The sequence below is a fragment of the Atheta coriaria genome, unplaced genomic scaffold (genome assembly GCF_025399875.1).
Source record: "Atheta coriaria isolate IRGN ID8LTWV9N9 unplaced genomic scaffold, Caltech_Dcor_3.1 hic_scaffold_10_pilon, whole genome shotgun sequence".
NCBI lineage: Eukaryota > Metazoa > Arthropoda > Insecta > Coleoptera > Staphylinidae > Dalotia > Dalotia coriaria.
This window is the reverse complement of record NW_027045452.1, coordinates 7,519,566-7,543,205: the sequence shown is the minus strand read 5'-3', so window position 1 is coordinate 7,543,205 and position 23,640 is coordinate 7,519,566. Positions and strand designations below refer to the sequence as shown.

At 32.1% G+C, this 23,640-nt stretch overlaps 1 protein-coding gene and 2 long non-coding RNA genes across 5 annotated transcripts in view; 1 reads left to right on the top strand and 2 right to left on the bottom strand.

Moving 5' to 3' along the window:
* The window catches only part of LOC135800180 (monocarboxylate transporter 12-like), a 50,194-nt gene that overhangs the window by 5,729 nt on the left and 20,825 nt on the right, over positions 1 to 23,640 (top strand). The window lies entirely within an intron of this gene.
* LOC135801033 (uncharacterized) lies at positions 2,171 to 2,717 on the bottom strand. Its single transcript, XR_010550276.1, has 3 exons — positions 2,649 to 2,717; positions 2,461 to 2,578; positions 2,171 to 2,406 (listed from the first exon to the last, which is right to left on the bottom strand). It is a non-coding gene; the product is annotated as an uncharacterized lncRNA (long non-coding RNA).
* On the bottom strand, positions 20,085 to 21,132 carry LOC135800195 (uncharacterized). Of its 3 annotated transcripts, none has more exons than XR_010550120.1 (3): positions 21,014 to 21,132; positions 20,526 to 20,731; positions 20,085 to 20,466 (listed from the first exon to the last, which is right to left on the bottom strand). It is a non-coding gene; the product is annotated as an uncharacterized lncRNA (long non-coding RNA). The 3 variants fall into 3 exon arrangements; XR_010550119.1 differs by having other exon boundaries at positions 20,541 to 20,731; XR_010550121.1 differs by having other exon boundaries at positions 20,545 to 20,731.

Below are 23,640 nucleotides of genomic sequence, written 5' to 3'. Positions count from 1 at the left end.
CCTGGAGGAAGATTACTCTATTCGTCTACTTCTAATCGAATTCAAATTAAATTAACTGCAAAACAAAGCTGAAAAAACAAAAATAAATAAATAATTTATTTAGTAAAAGTAAAAATAAAATATTTATGTTTTAGAGTGATTAAAAGTGTTATTACTTAATTGCAAGACATGAAAACATTAAATAAAATTTTTAAAGAGGTTAACTTCAATGGTAAATAAAATAAAATAAAATAAAATAAAATAAAACTAAGAGACATGACAGAGTGTAATAATAATAACGGCGGCGTCCTCGTTTGCTGTGTTTGCCGAGCGCTTGCCACACGCGAATGTGACAAATAACGATGACGCGCGTCGGCGGCAGCGGAGGCGGCTGGCGTGTACGTAAATCGTAATGCAAGTAATGCGTCGCATGGACGCACGGTAAAGTAGATCCCTATTAAGCGATGCATTCGCCTTGGTGTTGCCCTTTCCACTGCATCGCCCAGTCGCCCTCTTGCAGCATAGCATAACGAAGCAGAAGCAAAAGCGTGGTTAGGGTCGGGTGATGCGCAAGACGACCTTCTGGGAGCCATATTAGGGTCATCAACGAATGCTCGTTTGGGTTAACGCACTCTGGGAGATCTTTTTATTTTATATATTTTTTATTTTATTTTTTACATTTCAAGGAATCAAGATTTAAATCACTGAAGAAAATATAATAAAAATATGAGGATAAATATTGTAATATTGTAATATAATTTTATTACATTTTTTTTATTAATGAAAAAATGGTTTTTATTGAAAAATATTAACATATAGACAGTTTATGAGGTTATAGTGAGGTGTTTTATATCAAGAAACAAAAAATAATCAAATGTTTGAATTTTACGTGGATTGATATTAGATTAATTTTTTGTTGCGCTGGTTATAAACTCAATTACTCTTGTATAAATGCCGGTAAATATTTCCTGAAGTCTAAATATGAATTCCGCGTCGCTCAGTTGTATTCACTTGTGTTATGTTTAAATGATTTTGTTGTAACGTAACGTGCACCCCAACAAATTAGCTGAAAAATCGTGCTTAAGTTATAGAAATTTGCATTGCAATTTGTAGGGATGTTGGGATCATAATTACAACAATATTTCAAATGTTACCATCGATGTCATGTCTTTGAAAAAATATTCTAGCTCATAATTGCTTGAAATTAAAATATTTTTCGTCGTTACACAGAGAAACTGTAACACTATAACGAGGAAATTAATATAAACCAGTCAAATTGTACAAATTTCGTTGTTATACAAGTTTATCGTTAAATCAATACTATAATGTATTAAATTTTGTAGTCCTATGTTGGACTTGCGGTATACATACCGAACATAGGACTAACAATGTAATTTTTCAAGTTTTTGTTTATTTTTCGTTATAATAAGGAAATTAATTTATAATACATATAAACTACTAACTTTAACCCTTGGCTTCGCTCGCAAATATCTAAAATAATGAAGTAGAATGGCGGGAAGTTTAAAATGGCTGAAAGTATAGTCTATGGAAGTATAGTGTACAGTCTCCATAGTGTAGTCAATTGGATTTGATGTTGACGTAGCTGTCGGTAATACAGTGTGATGGTACTATAATACTTAGGTTTGAGCTTCATTGCTGGAATGATAGATGGCGTTAAAGTAGTCAAATAGCCAGATGCAGAGGTATTATTGGCTAAAGAATTTCATTATTTTATTTAAAAAATAATTTTTTTTATTAAATAAAAAGTAGCCTATAACCATTTGGGGACCACTAAGAATATGTGTACAAATTTTCATGATGATCGGTTAAGTAGTTTTTGCGTGAAAGTGTAACAAACATCAGGACTTTCGCATTTATAATATTAGTAGGGATAGTATTATGTTCATTTTTGTTAATATTGAAATTGATAATACATTATCTTGATGTCTTGCTAAGCCTTGCTTGCTTAGTTTGTCGACACACATTTATTAGGCAGCCACCGCCCAAAACCAAGAGTATGATTAATCGCAACGTGCGAAATGCGGAAACTCGGATAACACGAGACCCAGAAACAACTGAAGCAACAGTATGTACAATGTACATGCAAATTACGCCTTAGTCTAGTCCTATAAATAGAACCACTGAGCAATTACTCTGTTCTTTTCAAAAGTAAACATTCAATAGACTTAGATTAATCACTCAATACTTTTATTATTAATAATTTATTTTGATATTAAAGTTTCTTGATGCTTTTCCTTACAGAGAGTCGATTGTTTAAATAAACTGCATTTAAAGCAGTTGCAATTACAGCATCAATGTTTTCATTGGTTTTTGCTGAACATCTCACGTATTTACTGATTTTTAGATGTTCTTGCATTTTTATGATGAAGCTTTCGTTGATTATTGAGTCCAAATCATTTTTACAACCTGAAATTTATTGAATTTTAATGTTTATCTTAAAAATTATGAGTAAATAATTACCAACTAAAATACGTATTGCATTACCGCAGTGTTCTTTGACTTCCGGCAGCCATTTGCTTTTCAAACTATCTAATGTACCAATTGTAGCCAAATTAAAACAAAACAGTATTATATCAACCTAAAAAACATTAAATTCTTTCATTAACCTTTCTTTCTGTTTTAAATCATTAATAATTATTGATTAATACCTCAGCGTATTGTAAGAATCTCAGTGATTTAAATTCTGGTAATGCTGAACAATCTCGAATGTGTAATTCGTGATACTTTGAATATTTAACATATTCATTGATTCTGTAAACAAAAAAGTTTAAATATTATCAATTTACTTTTAATTTTTTATAAAATTACTTACACTGTAGGTGAATGGTTCATCAAAAACGTCTCTTTGACATATCGTTCAATTAGGGAGGTTTTCCCTACGGCTTCATCACCGATAACCAAAATTCGTACTTGTTTCATGGTTATTTCAGTGTTTTTGTTACATTTTACAATGAATCACAAAGAATACTGAGTAGATTTAGGTGTAAAACATACAAACTGCACTAGATTTATAAGATAAGATAAGAGAGATAATTATTAGTAATTGAGAATGATTGTAATAATGATATAATTGATAAGAATGCTTGAAATGTGTGAAATTCTGTTTTGAATTGTGAAGGACATTACAGAGTTTTGTTTGGTAGAATAGTATGAGACTTGAGCGGCAGAGGGCGCTGCATGTATCAGCTGTGAGTTTATTCGGTGAGTTTATTCCGTGGCGTGATGTCGAGTTTTATCTAACGTGCAATCTATCAAAACAAAGATAACAGTGAAAACAAAACACAACGAATTGAGATATATAACAAACATAAACGTGCAGTGTTTAGTTTTTAAGACGTAGTGTAGACGTGAGTAAGACATTTCGTTTTAATTATTTCTTTTACAAAACTTAAAATTGCTAGAATTTAAGCAAAAATATGACAATAAAATTGTGCGCGTGTGTGTGGTTCAATGACAAATTATCGGGTTCAATTAGAGGCACTCATCACCATTAAATGTATGTATTTCAATTTATTTCTATTTATCTCTTGAGTGAATTCTTTTTACATTGCGGCCGTATCGTATATTGACTATTATTTCGTCTGAAATGTTTCAGTCTTCATGTAGTAGTAAATGGTGTATAATTAGTTGCATATCACTATGAGTCTAATAAGTCTGCAGAATTTAAAAAAATATGTCAACAATGATAATTTATATGATATTTATAATGACTTTTAGCAATATATTTAAAAGTAATGCGATATTTTGTGATATTATCCTGTGAAACACTAAAAATGTTTTGTTATCAAACAAAACAAGAGATAATATCAATAATTAATAATTTAAAATTGAATTATTCTTAATTATTGATATTAATAGTAATTTTCATCACTTTTTCAATTTTTAACTCACAATTGATACCAAAATGACAAATTCTATAAATTTTCGTAAATAATTACTAAAAATAATTTTAACAAGCAGAAAATTTAATATATTAACCACAATTTTTCCCAAATCAATTTTTTTCTCTGTTAATACGCCAGGATAATGATCGTCTGACCGAAAAGCGCATTTATTTTCTTCGCTCCCTCGACGTCTAGCTGTTTCTAAACGATAGACGTCTTCACTCACTGCTAAGCACCGCTTTCCTTTTCGTTATCATCATTATTATTAGGTTTACGTAGTGCACATTCGCGTGGCCGTCGCCAAATCCCTCAGATCGTTGCATTGCAAGCGAAATCTTCCTTCTTTTCTCTATCTCTGGGGAATCTTAGAGTCTAAGAGTATAGAGTTTCATTCACGTGAATGAATGAAGACTTAGTACTTACTTCATGGGCATCTTTGGGAAAGTTTTTCTTGTCAAATGCGAATCAATCGATTAAGACAAGACAAGATTAAGAAAACAATAGAACTATAACAATTTAAGAATGATTAGAACAAACAAGATTATATAAAGCGTAAAAAGCAAAAAAAGTAAAGGAAAGAGACGAAATTTGTATCAGAAATAAAATTTGAACAAAAAATAACAAAAAATTACGTTTGTAGTCCTATGTTCGGCTTGTATACCGCAAGTCCAATATTGGAATACAAAATTTAATATAGCGTAGTCTTGATTTAATGAAACACTCTGTATAACGATGAAATATGTATTATTTGATTGGTTTTTATTAATTTCCTCGTTATAGCGTTACAGTTTCTCTGTGTAACGATGAATAATATTTTCATTTCTACCAATTATGAGCTAAAATATTTTTTCTGAAGACATGACATCGATGGTAACATTTAAAATGTTGTTGTAATTATGATCCCAACATCCCTACAAATTGCAATGCAAATTTCTATAACTTAATCACGATTTTTCAGCTAATTTGTTGGGGTGCACGTTACGTTACAACAAAATCATTTAAACATAACACAAGTGAATACAACTGAGCGACGCGGAATTCATATTTAGACATCAGGAAATGTTTACCGGCATTTTTACAAGAGTAATTGAGTTTATAACCTGCGCAAAAAAGATTAAACAAATTCCAACCCACGCAAAATAACAAAATTTATTTTTTATTTTTATTAAATATTTTGCATATTTTTAAAAAACAATTGGCAAAGAACAAAGGATTGTATCTTGTATAAATTTTTATATAACGTGATGCAAGCATAATAAATTTCCATGTTGTTGCCTTGCCAAGAATAATCAAGGCATAACATAGCGATGTTCCGAAGTAATATTAATGTGCAGCGCCATTCAATCCATGGATTATGGATTAAAGTGGAATCAAAATGCAAACGAGCGTTTATCAATCCTTTCCGGTTCATCGCAAGCAACCATCGACCGCAAATAATAAATGATGAATTATCACGAAACGACGTTGTGCATTAAATATATATTTTCGTACTTAATATTAATATTATAATAAAAAAAATAATTTTGAGGTTATTTCTTAATCTACTCGTAGAAATTAAATTATATCTTATTAAATGATTGATTGTTTGACTGTTTCATGCGCTATTAGTTATAAATATGATTATGGGATTATGGAATTATAGGATTTCGAATATCTGTTTTTATTGCGCTTGAGGCGCATCCACCAAATGTGTCGATGCGGAAAAAATGAAAGACGCGCGTAAGAAAGTGAAATAAAAATAGAAGTGGTAGAAGAAGCGGAAGCGGCGTTTTTACCGCCAGCGCCGCAATTTGATGGGGGGCTTTAAATAAAAAATAAAAATAATAAGAAAGATTGACAGCGGCGCGTAGATTAATCATCGTCGTTTACGTTTTTTTTTATGCTGCGAGCGTTTTCGACGTTCGGCGCCTCGCAAGCGGCCGTAAATGGAAGTTTTCGTATTAGTTGCGAACGCTGTGTGAGGCGTTAGATGTCAATGCAGACACGTACTTAATTTTATAAACAAATATTAACAAAATTGACTCAAAAAGATAATAATTTAATCAAAATTTTAATAAAAAAATATCAAGTTGCTAAAAGGGAGTTTTAGTCACGGGATTGATTAAGGGCGAGTTTGGCGAGTGTTTAATAACGTTTAGTCACGGAATGCTTATCATATTCTTTCTACTACCACTCAAGTTCCAAGTAAAAGGTTTTATATTTCAACTTTTGCATTTTAAATCATCGAAATTCGACAAATGCGCATGCGCAAGCTCCGTCCCGTAGATAATGTCCGTAGATAATGAATATTACTCACGACTTGATGGTTCGTATATAAAGTACGAATTTTTGTGTCGTAAAACAAGTAGAAATAGAAAAAAAAAGATTTAAATTTTATTAATACTACTCTGCATTATTCTAGTGCTCTAGAAACTATTAAGATATGATTAATATGATAAAATTTAATAAAACATTTTAAATGATTAAAAATTAATTTGCGCGCACACCGGGTGTGAAGTCTAGAAGTGTGAAACAGTGAACTGTGAAGACTTTATAATATCCAAGTTGTCGACGATCGTGCATCAAAAGTGTATCAAGATAAGTTTCGGGAAACTTTATCCGATGCGCGGCGATAAATCACTCGGAAACGTCGGCGTCCGTGCAACCAAATATTAACATAGTTATAGTACACTCGCCAAAACAGGATTTTTTCGTAAAATGTGAAAAATATTTCGTTACGCTGCATGAATTCACGTTTTTGGAAACACGTAGTGTTTCTGGGGTGTAAGTGTGGTTGCGGACGTGCATGTCACATCAAAGCGACATAACCAAAGACGAGCGCAATAAAAATAGCACACATTTGAATAAATGCGAGAATGCAAATGGTGGCAACCACTAAAATATTCCATTTTTAGAGGAAACTCGTGATACGTCGCGAAAAAATGTCTGTTTGGTGTTGAATGTCGAAAAAAGTATCAAAATGCACACCTGAGATATGATCTTTTGGTTTAAACATGAGTATGGGTACAGGGAAAGGACGTGTCATGTAAAAAATATCAAAAAATGTAAAATTTCATTTTAGGTTCAACTTTCAAGTGCAAAAATGTCAAATTTTATATAATTTATTAAAAACACGTGACTTTTAGTATAAAAAATAATTTACCTTTTTTTGGTAAAGAGAAATACTAATAATGAAGTTTAACTCCATCTGGGGTTCTAGTATTCAACTAGAACTATAATTGAATCTCCGTATTAACTTTTTTCCTTATTTAACACTCTTACAGGAACAATTTTTGATATTTTAATAATTATTCTGCTATAATGCACCAAGACAAATCCAAAAAGTCGTAGATCATCAAAATCTGTTGACCCGCTCTTGAGTTATAAAAGGTGTAACTAACACAACTCTGTTTTATATACTAACTAGCTTTAACCCGCGGCTTCGCTCGCAAATATCTAAAATAATGAAGTTGCTTCCGTACGCGTCTGTAGTCACAGAAGAAGTAACAATGAAGTAGAATGGCGGGAAGTTTAAAATGGCTGAAAGTATAGTCTATGGAAGTATAGTGTACAGTCTCCATAGTGTAGTCAATTGGATTTGATGTTGACGTAGCTGTCGGTAATACAGTGTGATAATACAGTGTGATGGTACTATAGTACTTAGGTTTGAGCTTCATTGCTGGAATGCTAGATGGCGTTAAAGTAGTCAAATAGCTTGATGCAGAGATATTATTGACTAAACAATTTCTTTATTTTATTTAAAAAATAATTTTTTTTATTAAATAAAAAGTAGCCTATAACCATTCGGGGACCACTAAGAATATGTGTACAAATTTTCATGATGATCGGTTAAGTAGTTTTTGCGTGAAAGTGTAACAAACATCAGGACTTTCGCATTTATAATATTAGTAGGGATATACAAGTATATTGATTAATACATTTTGAAACCTTTAATAATTCGATAATTTAATTGCTTGTCGCAATTTTTATAATGAGCACATAATTTAAAATTTATGACTCAATTATCACTAGATTTATGGACTCGTTAAAAAATGTAAAGTATTTAAAACTAAAACAAATATGTCACCAGTTATTTTTTATTCGCTTTATTTTAACAGTCGGCTTTCGAGTCACGCAACACACAACGCACGTCAGCCGAAAATAAAATTTATATTTTATTATCGCGAATTTACGAATTTATGATCTCACCAATGCGTGCACATGAATATTATGATGCATGCGCCATACTCGAATAAATAAATTACATTTAATTGGCTATTGCTTTCAAGCTTTCAATTTCACATCGATAATATAATAAATTACAAGGATACAAAACGTTTAAACATCATATAAGTGCTGCCACCTATCGGAAAACAAATAAAATTGAATTTAAATTAATTTGAAACACTTTATATATTGTTGTAGGAAGTTTACAAGAACAAAGAGAGTAATTAAAGCGTTTTGTCTGTTTTTCGTCGATTAAATAATAAAATACAAAGAAAAAAAACATTAAAACATTATGAAAGTGCTGCCACCTATCGGAAAATAATTAAATTAGAGTTTTAATCGATTTTAATCACTTTGTATATACTTGCAGAAGATGTACATCGACATAAAGAGCAATTAAAGCGTTAATTGTGTTATATATCGATAAAATAATAAATTATTTCCATACATAACCTTAAAACCCAATTAAAGTGCTGCCATCTATAGGGAAATATCAAAAATTGAATTTTTAATCGATTTAAATCACTTTGTATAAACTTGTAGGGGATTTATGTGTTTATATGGACACAAAGAGCAATTAAAGCGTTAACTCTGCTCGAAGCGAACAAATTTGCATGTTACGTGCGCTAATTGCAGTCAACAACGTCTGCGCAGGCTTGCAGATGCATCTTTGCAGCTTCCAGTGTTACTTACAACACTACACAACATGTGGGCACTTTCAACGCGAGCTTTAATTAAACTACGGCTGGTTTATGCGCGCCTGATATTCTCGAAGCAGTTCACACACGAAGTGCAATAAAAATAAAAAACACTTTAAGGTTAGGTTAGTTGAGATTAAGTTAAGTTTTAGTATGATTTTTAGTGAGTGAGTGAGTAGTATTTTTGGCTACACTTAAAGTGAGAATATGAAAGCAGCATTAATTACGAGTGTCTGTCAAACGTCAGCGTCGATGACGAACCGCGAACATCTTCATTCTTTATGAGTATGAGTTATTCGGCATTTTTCGTCTCTACGGCTGATACAATACATATTCATGATCGGAAGACAATGGAGTAATGATTAAAGAAAGCTATTGTTTGGTTTATGAGTGGGATATTATCAAGGAAGCTTTTATAAGCGTAATTTTTAAAGATATTGATGTAGAAATTTATTTGAGGTTATTTTAGGTTATGTTTGAGGTTATAAGTAAAGTTTTGTGACTAATAAGTTAGTAAAAATGAGTCTTTTGATGTTCATTAATTTATAGGTGTCAATAATTTAGTTTTTTGAGTTTATTTTGAGTCAAATCTAGTAATAAAATAGAAAAACATCAATAAACATGTCAATAACCTAAAATTTTTATTTAAAATTCTAATTTTATGATTTTTCGAAACGAAAATCAAAGAAAAATGTTGTAAAACATGAATGAAAGATATTTTGCAACTTTTTATTCAGAAATATTTAGAATTTTATTTATTTTTTAATGCTTTTAATTTTAAGTGGAGGTTATGTTAGGTTATGTCTTAAATTATAAGAGTTTAGTCATTAAAAACTCAGTAAAATCAGTTTTTTAATTTTTATAAATTTATTGATGTCAATATTTTAGTTTCTTTCAGTTTATTTTGAGTCAAATATATTAATAAAATAGGAAAAACATCAATAAACATGTCAATAACGTAAAATTTTTCTTTAAATTTTCAATTTTATGATTTTTCCCAACGAAAATCAAAGAAAAAGGTTGTAAAACATGCATTAAAGACATTATGCAACTTTTTATTCAGAAATATTTTGAATTTAATGGTTTTTTAAATGTCTTTACTTTTAATTTGAGGTAATGTTAGGTTATGTCTTATATTATAAGAGTTTAGTCATCAAAAACTCTGTAAAATTAATCTTTTAATCTTTATAAATTTATTGATGTCAATATTTTAGTTTCTTTCAGCTTATTTTGAGTCACATCTATTAATAAAATAGGAAAAACATCAATAAACATGTCAATAACTTAAAATTTTTCTTTAAATTTTCAATTTTATGATTTTTTTTTATAGAAAAATCAAAGAAAAATGTTGTAAAACATTAATGAAAGGCATTTTGCAACTTTTTATTTACTAATATTCAGAATTACAATTTTTTAAAACGTTTTTTCTTTTAGCTTTTAATTTGAGGTTATTTTAGGTTATGTTTTAACTTATAAAAGAGTTCACTCATCAAAAACTCTGTAAAATGAATTTTTTAAGCTTTATAAATTTATAGATGTCAATATTTTAGTTCCTTTCCCGTTATTTTGAGTCAAATCTATTAATAAAATAGGAAAAACATCAATTAACACGTCAATAACCAAATTGTTTTTTCAAAATTTTGAATTTTATGACTTTTCTCTATGAAAATCAATGAAATTAACTCTAAAACATGAATGAAAAATACTTTACAACTTTTTACTTTGCAATAATTCCTTGCATGTTTGAAATTCCACCCGTGCACCTTCCACATAATTAATTAGCATTTAATTGGAAGTGCAACCAATGTATGAATGACGACCCGCCGCGAAATATTCTCAATGCAACTTTTTTAATCTTTTTAACCCGTCGCGATGCGCGCATTTCCATATAAACGACGCAAAAATATCCGACGCGTTCGAACCATCTTCATTTGTGTCTTTTTTCTGCTTTCGTTTGCTTTGTGCTGCGTTTCTTCTTAATTTCCTCCTCAGGTATGCGGTCGTCTGATGCAACTGTTTGTTATGGATGTTACGTTTGACTCGTCCTTCAGGTACGGCATTCAATGCCATCGCGCCGCATCTTTAATTAATTAAAAAACAAAAGAAAGAAAATTTTTTACGCTTGAAAAACAAATAATTCATGCGCATTATTAATTAATTGCGCATTCACCATACACAAAAATGATTTATTATTTAAAACGAATTAAATAATTAATTTATTACTTAATTTATAAAAGAAAAAAAGAAAAAATGCTTAGATTTAAAAGTTGTTGTTAAATATATATTAAGTGAATGAAAAGTGAACAATTGAATGTTTTTAACTTGTTCTTTCAATGTTTTTCTTGAGTATAAATACGGAAAATAGAGATTTGTGTTGGTTGATACTCGATAGCGCGGCTTTTGTGCGAGTTACGAGTTACTTAAACTTTCGTCCGAGCGTTTTCTTTCGTCCGCGCACATCTGATATGAAACAGATTGTCATAATCTCATGCTGCGGCAAAAAGCTTGCGTTAGAAGCTCTTAAATTAAAATTACGACACGCGCGATAAGTGGAAAATATGTGCGCACACAATAAAAAACTTGTTTAAAGTTACGAGTACATACATCTTGATTAGTCATAAAGTGAAAATTATGGAGTTGCAACAATTTAAAGTAAAAATTGAATTTTATTGAAATAAAAATGTAAAATTTAAAAAAAAACCGGTTTATAGGTATTTAAAAAAATTATTATTCAACCATAATTACTCAAATTAATCAAATTAATCTAAAAAAATATTTTTTTTTTTAGTAAAAATACCGGTTTTTACAATACTTACCACTCAAAACATGACATAACCTCACATATAACCTCAAAAAACACAAATACTAATTTACCTACAAAAAAATTCTTATGAAAGAACTCGTTACGATTGTTGTCAGTCCGCGCAAGATTAAACTGACAGGATATCAATAATAATCACAGCAATCATCTGCTTTAATACCTCCTTAATGAGCAAGCAATATGGCGCCGTGTGAATATTTTATCGCGTCGACTACATCTAGCAATATTAATTAAGCGACGCACAAATAAGGACTACTTAAATATTTTACTTTTAAGCGTTTCACAAAAATAAACTCAATAAACTGACTTAACTTAAGTCAAAATGAGAAAAAAAGTTTTTGTTGTTTTTGTTTCTTACTCATTAAACAAATAATTCACTCTGGAAAATAGTGGTTTGACGCATCTGTGACTTGTATTATTTGGTTTTATCGTCTGGACGTGCAAACGCTCGCACATTCTTCACGAATGTGACATTTTATTCCTAGGAAGTATCAGCATTGTCTATTTTAAGTCCCTTTTATACTCACATTGCCTTATTTACGTACGATCTTCAATTCCCACAATTTTCCATACAATAGATCATTTAATACCATTTATAGCAACAGATTCAAAATGGCGGATAGAAGATTACATTACTCAAGCTCACATTCTCAATTTTTTTTAGGTTAAAACTCGAGATTTAAAGCTTTTCTGCTAAATAAATTACCTTAAATTTAATTTCGTTGAGATTAGTTAATCTTTATCTTGAGTTTAGGCACGAAATTGTAGCAAGAAGCACGAAATAAGGAAGTAGGTGCACGTAGGCATACTTGAGGTTATGTTAGTGGTGTTAGTAGTGTCGTGGAGCCGGTGGAGTCATTCAGGAGTCGCCCTGCCGTTATAATGAGAGCTCAACGTTCGCCGCGCGCCGAGGTTGATCGTTTTAATCGCGGCGTTACAGCCCGAGAGCTTGATGAGCTTCATACTGCGAGATATTTACCTAATTCGTAAGAGAATTTCGTTTGGGAATATGCTAATGAACGTTTGGGGTTATACGAGTATTAGAGGTCACTACTTCATAGGTATAAAAACTAGGGTTATAGTTTAATTAAAAGTTTCGTGAATTTAAAAGTAGATGGCGGCACATGAAGATATTTAAGAAAATTAAACTGAAATATTGAAATATTTTTTGTATTCAAGCAAAAAGCAGAGTTTAACTGAGAAATTAATTAATTATTTAAATTTTTGTGGTGAAATTAAAGTTAAAATAACGATTTGATGTCAAATTTTTAGTAAAATCATGAAAATTCTACGTTTGATGATTGTGAACATGGAAAAACACTAAAAATAGTGTTACAGTTTACTTATAACTTCGTAACCTTAAAAGTAGAGGGAGCCACATAAAAATATTCCAGAAATTTACTAAAAAATTAAAGAAATTGTTAATTCATGATAAAAAACATAGTTTTTATACAAAATTATTAAAATATTTTGATTTTTTCATTAAATTTATTGTTAAAACCACAATTTAATGTAAAATTACATCGAAAATCATAAAAATTCATCGTTTATCCTTGGTTTTTGACGTTTGTGATTATGTAGATGGCGCTGGCAAGCGTAGATGTGTGGCTGATGAGGTTTTCGGCTAGGTCCAGCGCTGGAACGCCAATCTGCGTCCGCAATCGTTCCGCACGGCGGCCGCACTCTTCGCGCGGCGTTCGCGACGCGTCGCACGACGCTTGTTCGCGGTATTCGCGAGCGCACGCCACCCGTTCCGCGTTTCGCTCGTAATCGTCGAGCAGGCAGCACGCGAGCAGGAAGATGTGCGCGTGTCATTAATTTTTCGGCCCCGCACGCGCCTTACAATCAAAACGTACCGAGTGCAAAATTAATATAATCTTAAAAAATCACAGTGGTAAAAATAAATTATTAGTGAAGTGAAAAATAAATAAAAATTTAAATTAAAATAAAAAATAAAATAAATAAAAGTGTGAGTTACAATTCGTAAGTTTTAAATTATTTATTTAAATATTGATTGATTGATTGATTGATTGATTAAAGTTGCGAAATTAAATAAATATTAGCAGAAGTTGAAAAAAATAAAATAAATTCACTTGATAGTTTCTTTTACGCATGGTTACGTCTGTCGACATTGCGTTTGTAGCAGCGATAAATAACTGAAAACTCGTAAATCTATCACATCCTTCAGCAGATCAACAAGCGTCTGGGTGTATGCGTGCGTGTGTGCACGTCGCAATGTTTTCAATGATGCTGGCGTCTTTTGCACGCCCGCGCTTCGTGTACACTTATTTTCCTGCGAGTTCTGCGGTTTCCTTCCGGCTGCAACATCCGCGTGCTCGATTTTGTATTCCTTGTCGATTTTCCGGGGCGAAAAAAGTCGTTAAAAACACATGCGCTGGTCACAGTGTCACAAAATGCCACAGATTGGCACCAAAAAAAGAAAGAAAACGAAAAATGAGGTTTTATATTGAAAATTAGTATTCTGAGCATGTGGGGAGGAAAAAATAGGAAAAACAAGAGTTTAGGAGTAAACAGAATGAAAAAATATGTGGATAAAAATAAAAGTTGAAGAAAAAGGCTTAATTAAATTGTGTTATGTTCGATATTGATACCGCAAGTCAAAGTATAGGACTTAATAGAAAATATTTTGTTAAAACTTTCTTTTTTGTGGTTTTTTGTTGTAAAAATTAATATTTTGGATAAAAACGAAGAAAAAAAACAAGAAAAATAAATGTTTAATCGTAAAAACTCTAAAAAAAAATTCAAAAACAAAGAAAATACGTTAACTAAACACTTTATTAAATAGTGATATGTTCGATATGTATACCGTAACTCAAAATATAGGACAATATAGAACATATTTTGTTAAAACTTTGCTTTTTGTGGTTTTTTTTGTTTTAAATATTAATATTTTGAGCAAAAACGATGAAAATAATACGAAAAATAAATGTTTATAAGTAAAACACTAAAAATGCACTTTATAAATTAGTGCTATGTTCGATATATAAACCGCAACTCAAAATACCTTATCAAAACCTGTTTTTTTTTTCTATTTTTTGTACTAAAAACTACTATTTTAGACGTAAAACTCAGAAAAAATAAGAAATACAAGAGTTTTACAAGAAAATAATTCTAAAAATGTAGAAAAAAAAACTTAAAAACTAAAAACTGCATTAAATATTGCTATGTTCGATACTTACATCGTAACTCAAAGCGTTGTCCAAACATTTTTTTCTATTTTTTCTTTTTTTTTGTTCAATATTGCAACTCTCAAACTGTCAAACAAACCGATATCATCCCCCACATGCACTTAGCCGCCCCGTTGTCCTGTTGACATTTAATATGTTATTACATTATCTACACAATTTGCTCCCATAATAAGCGCCGCCATTGATACGCGCAAACTTTGCGACATTATCCCATTGTGACATTGTGCGCTGAGAATAAATTCCATCGTACACAAAACAGGCACATCCCCGACGTCCGCGGATAATTGACAGAATTGCATCGTAAATCGATACTACTCGTACATCTTCACATATATTGCACATCACATCACTTTTTATGATCTGTCATATTTTCAATAAATCGTTACGGTGATTTATCGTCTCACGTTGCACAAAGTAATAAAAATACTGTAATACGGTTAATAAGTATATATAATCTAATATAGATGGCGGCAGTGACTACTTAATACATAACCTGAATTTTAAAATGATTAAAATCTTTTATCTACTTCTACCTTTGATGAGGAAGTGCTTTTTACGGTTTTTTGACAAAAAAAAATGGTACTTTACACACGGACGTTCAAAGTCGTGACTAAAGTACTTTAGTCACCGGCTTTAGTCACGGGATGGATTTTGCGTTCCATTGATGTGTAATAAATACGAGTATATCTAATGTTATTTAGATGGCGGTAGTGACTACTGGTTACATAACCTAAATTTTAAAAAAATATTTTTGTACATTCACCTTTAAACCACTAATTTTTCTTCGATTTTGAGACACAAAAAGTGCTACTTTAAACACAGACGACCAAAACCGTGACTAAAGTACATTAGTCATGAGCTTTAGTCACGGGATGGTTTATTTGCGTAATAAATATATCTATTATAATATAGATGGCGTTGGTGACACAACATAACCTAAATTTTCATTTTTTAAATTTTAAAAATGATTGCACACGACAGATTTTATGATTTTTATTTTTGGCAGTTGAAAGACACTCATTTGTTCAAATCAATTTGCACGTCATTGTGCTTGATGTGTATTAATACGCCTCCGGCGACGGCGAGTCATTCATACTGAGGACAAATGTCCTCTATACGTTTTTGTTAACGTTCCCTTTCATTCGCACGTTTCACGCGCACATGTATGCAAAAACCCCTTTTAACGCACACGCCAACATTTCGGCGAGCGGTTGTGTGTGCGTTGTGTGTAATGAACGCCGGCGCTTTTCGGTAATAGATAGCCAATATATCCACATCAATTCCAGGACTGACTGAGGCGTAGTGTGAACGCCGACGGGTGGTAAAACATGATGGGGATGATGCTCGTTTACCCGCCTCAGAGTAGAGATTTTTTTTCTTCCGCAAAAGTAAAAAAAGCGAGAAAAGTAAAAAAATTACAAATTAAATATTTTTTATTCTTATTTTGTTAAACTGGGTTAAATATAAACATAAACAACGAAAATTATTAGTCTATTGACGTCGGTTGCATAATTTATGTGTCGCATAAAAAATATTCGCCATTTTCTTACATTTAATACACGTTTGCTTGCGTTTACTTAAAAGGCAGCACACATACAAAAAGCAAAACATAAGCGAGTCGCACGAAAGAATTTTTTCATTATTTTCGTCGGTTTTTGCAAAGCGCGCGCGTTTCGCTGCTGATGCGGGAAGTTTTTTTAATTAAATAAGCATATAAAGTGCATAAAGTGCATAAAATAAGAGCAGCACGTATGGTTGCCTATGTGTGCGTATAAAAAGCCGTCATGCATCCAGTCAACGCAAAAGGACTCAACAATACATGCGCACGAGTCACACAACAACAAAAAACACATCTAGAGACATTTAGTGCTTTTAAAATGGCGAAAAACATAAGAAAATAGTGTTTTAGGTAAAATAAAGTGTTTTACGCATGCGCAGTACATAAAAAATCATTTTGTTGAATTTAGAGCTTTTAAAATGTTGAAAAACATAAGAAAATCGTGTTTTAGACAAAATAAAGTGTTCTGCGCATGCGCAGTACATGAAAAACTACAACTAAAGTTATTTAAAGTCTTTAAAATGTCAAAAAACATACAAAAATAATGTTTTTATGAAATTAAGTGTTTAGCGCATGCGCAGTATATGAAAAATTACATCTACAGTCATTTAAAGTTTTTAAAATGTCGAAAAACATAATAAAATAATATTTTATGAAATAAAGTGTTTTCCGCATGCGCAGTATATGAAAAACAACAACTAGAGTCATTTAAAGTTATTCAAATGTCAAAAAACCTAAGAAAATAATGTTTTTATGAAATAAAGTGTTTTGCGCATGCGCAGTATATGATAAACTACAACTAAAGTCATTTAAAGTTTTTAAAATGCCTAAAAACCTAAGAAAATAATGTTTTTCAGAGATAAAGTGTTCTGCGCATGCGCAGTATATAAAAAACTACAACTAAAGTCATTTAAAGTTTTTAAAAAGTCGAAAAACACAAGAAAATAATGTTTTTATGAAATAAAGTGTTTTGCGCATGCGCAGTATATGAAAAACCATAACTAGAGTCATTTAAACTTTTTAAAAAGTCGAAAAACACAAGAAAAAAAATATTTTATGAATTAAAGTGTTTTGCGCATGCGCAGTATTTCCCAATGCGTTAAAATGAATTTAGCGGTTATGCTAACGAGTTGCTGGACCCACGGTGAGAACAGTGACCACACTGATTCAAGATTGGCGCATGACAACCACAAGAATCCTTAACGCAATGTTAATACTCGCGCATCGAACGCGCGTGCGCCCTTAGCTTAAAGCGCACCTAAGCGATAACGAGGTAATACATCAGCGCCGCATTGGCGAGGAATCAAAGCGGCATCAAGCGATTTACAGACGGCTTAAAGTTAATGCAATTGAGTTCTATGCACGCGCCATGACAGACAGCATCGCAAGCCGCCTCTCCACTTACAATTCAAGCTCTCTTCGCGAAAGAGCTTTGTGTGTGGCTTCAACACAACAATATATTTATTCAACGCGCACTTCGACGTCTTGAATTACAATCGCTGAGCTTGAATAATGGAAAAAAAATTCACGGAAATGCAGAAATTTTGTGGTTTTATTGTGGAAATTTTAATGAAAACAATAAAAATAAACGTTTATTAGTTTTAGAAAGAAAGTTTTTTTAAGTTTTCGCAATAAAAAAAATGTAAATACGCGAAATGAAATAAAAACGCGAGGCGCGGGCTCGAAAAAGATTAAGAGGACAGATTGGGAATGGAATCGAATTGGGAGAGAATCGCCGGACGCAAAAAACAAGAATTCTTGAAATTTTTCGCTCGATTTCACTTAATATGAAGACATTTACAAGATTACCACCGCTAATTTATTACTAACTTTTCGGACAAAGGCTATTAAGAAAATCACTAACAAAAAAATACAAAAAATAAAAATAAATTTCATTATTTTTGAAAATTTGAGAATAATAATATGAAAAATAAACTTTATCTGATAATAGGATTACAGAGGGATATTTACGCGATAACTTTATTGGATTAAATTAAATCCGGCGTGATGAATTTTCGGATATCAACATTATCAACGCATTTGGACAGGTTGCGAAATTAATGGACGGGCACGCAGAAGTTGTAGAAGATTACAAACGCAAACCTGTCATTATTCAATTTTAATATTAATATTAATTCGGATTAAAATGATTTATTTTGGTTTTTAAGTTTTTTTTTTGCTTTTTTGTGTTTTTTTTTTGCGTTTTTTTGCTTGGTGCCGGAACAAATTTTATAAAAAACGTAAAATATGCAATGAGATAAAGATTTTGCACGGGTGGTCTTGTGCTCAAAGTCGTCGACGAGTCGAAATCGAGGAATGACTGCAAGATGTAGGAATTCACTGGCGCGACTGTTTTATATTGTCTGATTCGACTTCGAAATTTTTGGCAAGGTTAAAATTAAATTCATTGTCAATTTTTTAGTTTTTTGTTAATTACTCAAAAACTATTAGAGATTCTACTATGATTCTTTAAGGAATTAATTTAGTATTAAATTCTTTATTTAGTTATTAGAAGATTTTATTAGTGTGTTTATGATTTAAAGAGTTATAAACAATTAAAATTGAATTTTGTCAAAAATTATTGTCAATATTTTGGTTTTTTGTTAATTACTCAAAAGCTTTAAGAGATATTACAATGATTCTTTCAGGAATTCATTAAGTTTTAAATTCTTTATTTAATTTCTTCAAAATGCTATTGGTATCTTTATTGTTTAAAAAGTTATAAACAGGTAAAATTGAATTTTTTCAAAAAATAATTGTCAAGACTTTAGTTTTTTGTTTATTACTCAAAAACTATTATCGATAAATCCAAAATTCTTTTGGAAATACATTTAGTATTAAATTCTTTATCTAATTTCATCAAAATATTAATAATATCTTTATTATCTAAAAAGTTATAAACAATTAAAATCAAATTTTGTAAAAAAAAATTGACCTAAAATAGCCTGTACCTATTTATTAAATCTTGTTACCAATAAATAACAAGAGTAATATAATAGAAATTGAGTATATAAAGTGATAAATATTGCTTTTGGTCACATTTTGGCGTTTAAAACGCTTTAAAAACGCAACAAATTTGCATACAACATTGTTGAATGCATCCGGTTCGCGCACCTCCCGTTTACACGACACACAAACACACAAACGCGTCTCTTCCTTGTTGCCAAAGAAGTTCTTCAAGTTTTTTCGCCGCACTGGACGCTGGGCACTTGATTGTGAGTTATGCACTGGGCCACGACTATCAAAAGCGACGCGCTCGGAAAGTCGTAAAAATCGCCATCGAAATTATTACCCTGCACACTTGCACACACACTGCGCGCGCGCGTCTCTGCGGATGATCAACCAACAGCCGAAAAAGTTAAAAATACCTTTTATAAAATGCACACACAGTCCGGAAACAAGCGTGGAATTCCAAAACAACAACATAAACAACAACAAAACGAAGCACATGCAACAAATTTATGTCGCTAGTTGTTTTTTTCGGGTACTTAAGTCGTGTTACTTTGAGTTAAAACGCGCCCCGCTATGTAATTTTCGGCGTTTTGCATGCGTAAGAGATTTTATTAAACGCGCGCGGTAATAAAACGTGTTTTGGCAGCTTCAAAAAATTAATATCGTCACAGGAAAATGATAGCATCAAGACCAAAAGTGCAATTAATCCGAACTTCAGCGGAAGACAATAAAAAGTACATAAAATAGTTTGTTGTTATGTCAGGAACTTTATCGAGGAGTTATTAATTCGCATTAAACAACGGTATTTATCCGTATTTCTCCTGATCTAGCGTTTTAATTAAACTAAAACTAATATTTATTAGGTTTGCTTATAGAAATAGTTTTGTTTCGAAGCATTCAGAGTAGATTCACGTAGAGGGCGCTGGGGTGCACAACACTAACATGTAGATGAGCACTCAATGTGTGAAGTTAGCTTTAGACTAGTTCACTGGCTTCAAACTAGATTCATGTAGAGGGCGCTGTGGTGCCCAAAACTGGCCAAAAAAACCAAGCTTGAATAAACGTGAGGTTAGCTTTATTCTTGTTCTGCATTATCGATACGGTGTTTCCACTTGTGTTTGGGTTCACAAAGCAAAATCTACAAAAGAAAACAGGTTAGAATCTTATTTCTTTGATAAATCTGGCTGTTAACTGTACATTTTTACGATTTACCTACGTGATTAAGCTTGTTGTAGGCTGTTAGTACACTGGCTTCAAATTATATTCATGTAGGGGGCGCTGTGGTGCACAAAACTGACGTCAAGAAGAAAAACCAAGCTTGAATAAACGTGAGGTTAGCTTTATTCTTGTTCCGCGTTAACGTTGCGGTGTTTCCACTTCTGTGTGAGTTCACAATACAAAATCTACAAAAGAAAACAGGTTAGAATCTTATTTCTTTGATAAATCTCTTTGTACACTCTGAATTTTTGCGATTTACGTGAACTGCGAACACGCTTGACGGCTAATGATGGCTATCATTTTCTAACTTGCCGTTGTCGTTTTTATGGGCGTATCGCTCGCTTTTTTTGCATGTGCCGCGGGTTAGTTACACGTTTTTGCTTTTACTTGAAAGCGCACCGCACATAAAGCACCAACGGCTGCCGCGGCTCGCGGCGCGTCGCGTTAATGAGCGGAATGAACCTTACCCGACCATAAACACTGCGAAAACGGACACGGCGAACAGATTAACGCGAAAACTATAAACGGCGAAAAGGGCACGATGAAAAAAAGGTGACAAACCGGCACAAATAAAACAAACAAACGCAGCCGACGCGATATAACCTTAAAAAAAAGATGACGACGTGTTGATGACGAAATGATAAAATACTACCACAAAGCAGAAAAAATCAACTAAAACTAAAGCTGCAAATGTTATCTGAAAGAAATAACTTTGTTTTAAGGGTGTTGATGGTAATAAAACACTATATATACATTGAAATGTAATAAAAGCGAGAAAAAAATCACGTCGAGTCAGCATAACACGCGAACAGATGGCGCTGATGAGATATTGGTGCACATGCAACGAATTAAGACGAAAACAATAAAAAAACGCGAAGAAAGTGCAAAAAATCAACGCCAAGTAAAGAAGTAAAGTTTTAATTGTTGTGCTGCCAACCGCTCGTTTGTTTTTACGACTATTGCGAGCGTTATTATCACACGCCAACGAACATAACCATGTTTATACACTACATTACTACAAAACGCATGTATATACATACAAAAACTAAAAAATAAACTCAACTCATCTCAAGAGAATACAAATAAACTAAAAACTTGTTTTTGTAGGTTTTTAAGGTTATATCGTGCTTTTGTTTTGATGAAAATGGATGTACTTACTTATACTTAAGTCGCAGCTTAAGTAAGTTTAAAGTAATGGCCGAAAGCAATAACACTTACGTGTTGCACGCGGTCGCAATCTCCGTTCGAAATTGTATAAATTGCATAATGGCTACGTGACGCGGCGCTCGAATCACTGCATTAATTAATTAATTAACGGCGACTGCGCGCCGACAAAAGACGTGATTAACACAAAAATTCAGTTCAGCGTAATCTCTAAGAATAAATCTAAATATAGTAAAAAGTAGTCATTCAGCGCCACCTAGTGGTTTTATTAGTAAATAAAAGTTATGCAACCAATCAATCAATCAATCAAAATGTTTTTAATTTGAAAATAAGTCAATTATAATTGATTTATGCCAACTTTCAGCTCTAATACTCTAAAATGTCACGAATGAAAGTACGTTTAACCTAACTTTTTGTCTGTCTGTGCACCGCGTGTAAATCAAGTGAAACATTTTATAAAATGTCGTCGTTATCTCGTGCGCAAAGTTGGCCACTCCTGTCAGGCACTGCGCCTGCCGACGAAGTGCGCCCTACTACACCGACAAAACACCAGCAACAACTACAAGCGCGACGTTTTCTCTGTCGCCACTACTACCCGGAAGGTGGCTGGGGTTGGGTGATAATGATATGCGCTGTATTAGTGCACATTCTCAACCATGGTCTGCAGCTTGGATGTTCGCAACTTGTGCAGCCGGCTGCGTTCAAGTTTCACGTGCAACCGATGTATCCATCAGGTAATATAATATATGCAACCAGTTATACGATTAATACTTTACTGTAAGTATATTATGGACGATGTTTGAACAAATGAATGAAATTTATGCGACAGCGACGAAATTAATGACGCAAAGTGGATCATCACTTATTCTCGGGCGGGTTCTATGTCAAATTTAGAATTTAATGCGTTTGCGACAGGCGGGAATTTATTACGCGTGAATTTCACGCACTTTTTGCGTGAGTTATGTGCGTCTACTTGATCGTCGCATCATCAAACAATTAAGTTAACGTTTAGCGCACGTGGAGAGATATAAATGTATGAGTTTTCAAGAAAAAACTGAAATATGAGTTGGGAAGTCTATAAATACGAATGAAAAATTGAATTTTTGATTCGGGCGGTATGCGCAGTCGACTCAAGCGGAAGCGAATGTTTTAAAGTTGGAAGAAACAGTGTCACGGTTATTTTTCCTGGTGAAATTCATTGCTTACTTAAAAATCCATTAATTTTTTTCATAACTTGCCAAAATTTTAAAGTATTAAATTTTTATTTTTATATTTAACAAGAAATTAATGCTTACAAATGTAAAACTGTGTTAATTTTATGTTAAGTAAGAGTAATGGTTGATTACTTAAGTAAATTCTTCATTACTTGATTAATTATCCACTGCGATTAATCAAGCAACACCTTAGATAAATTAAATTGTGTCTAATTGTGTAATTGGAACATGTACAACGATTTAAAAATAATTTTTACTTAAATTTTTACTTTTTGAACATTGACACTTGTTTCTCATAAACTTTTAACGCCTTCGACATTTTTTCCTCGCCTACGCCGCGCGCAAAAAGCATTTTTATTGAAATGTGGTGAAAGAATCGAAAATTCCAAAATTTTAACTCGTGTACAATCCAGCACCACTTAAGTAAATGTCAATATTTTTGTTTAATAATATATAAAAAGTATAAAAACACGAATGTCTTGATAAACTTTGTGTATGTTATGGCCGATAAAATGATAATCGAATGCCACCTACAATGAAACAACCTGGACAAGCCATGATTTCACTTAGAAGCCTATTACAATGACCATAATACACTGTTTAGCATTCGATTTAAATTCGATGAATATAAAATGAGATTGTGCGGAGATATGATAAGTGTGTGCTAAGAGTATGGAATAAGCACGTTATAAAATCAATAAATTCTGCTTTTACGT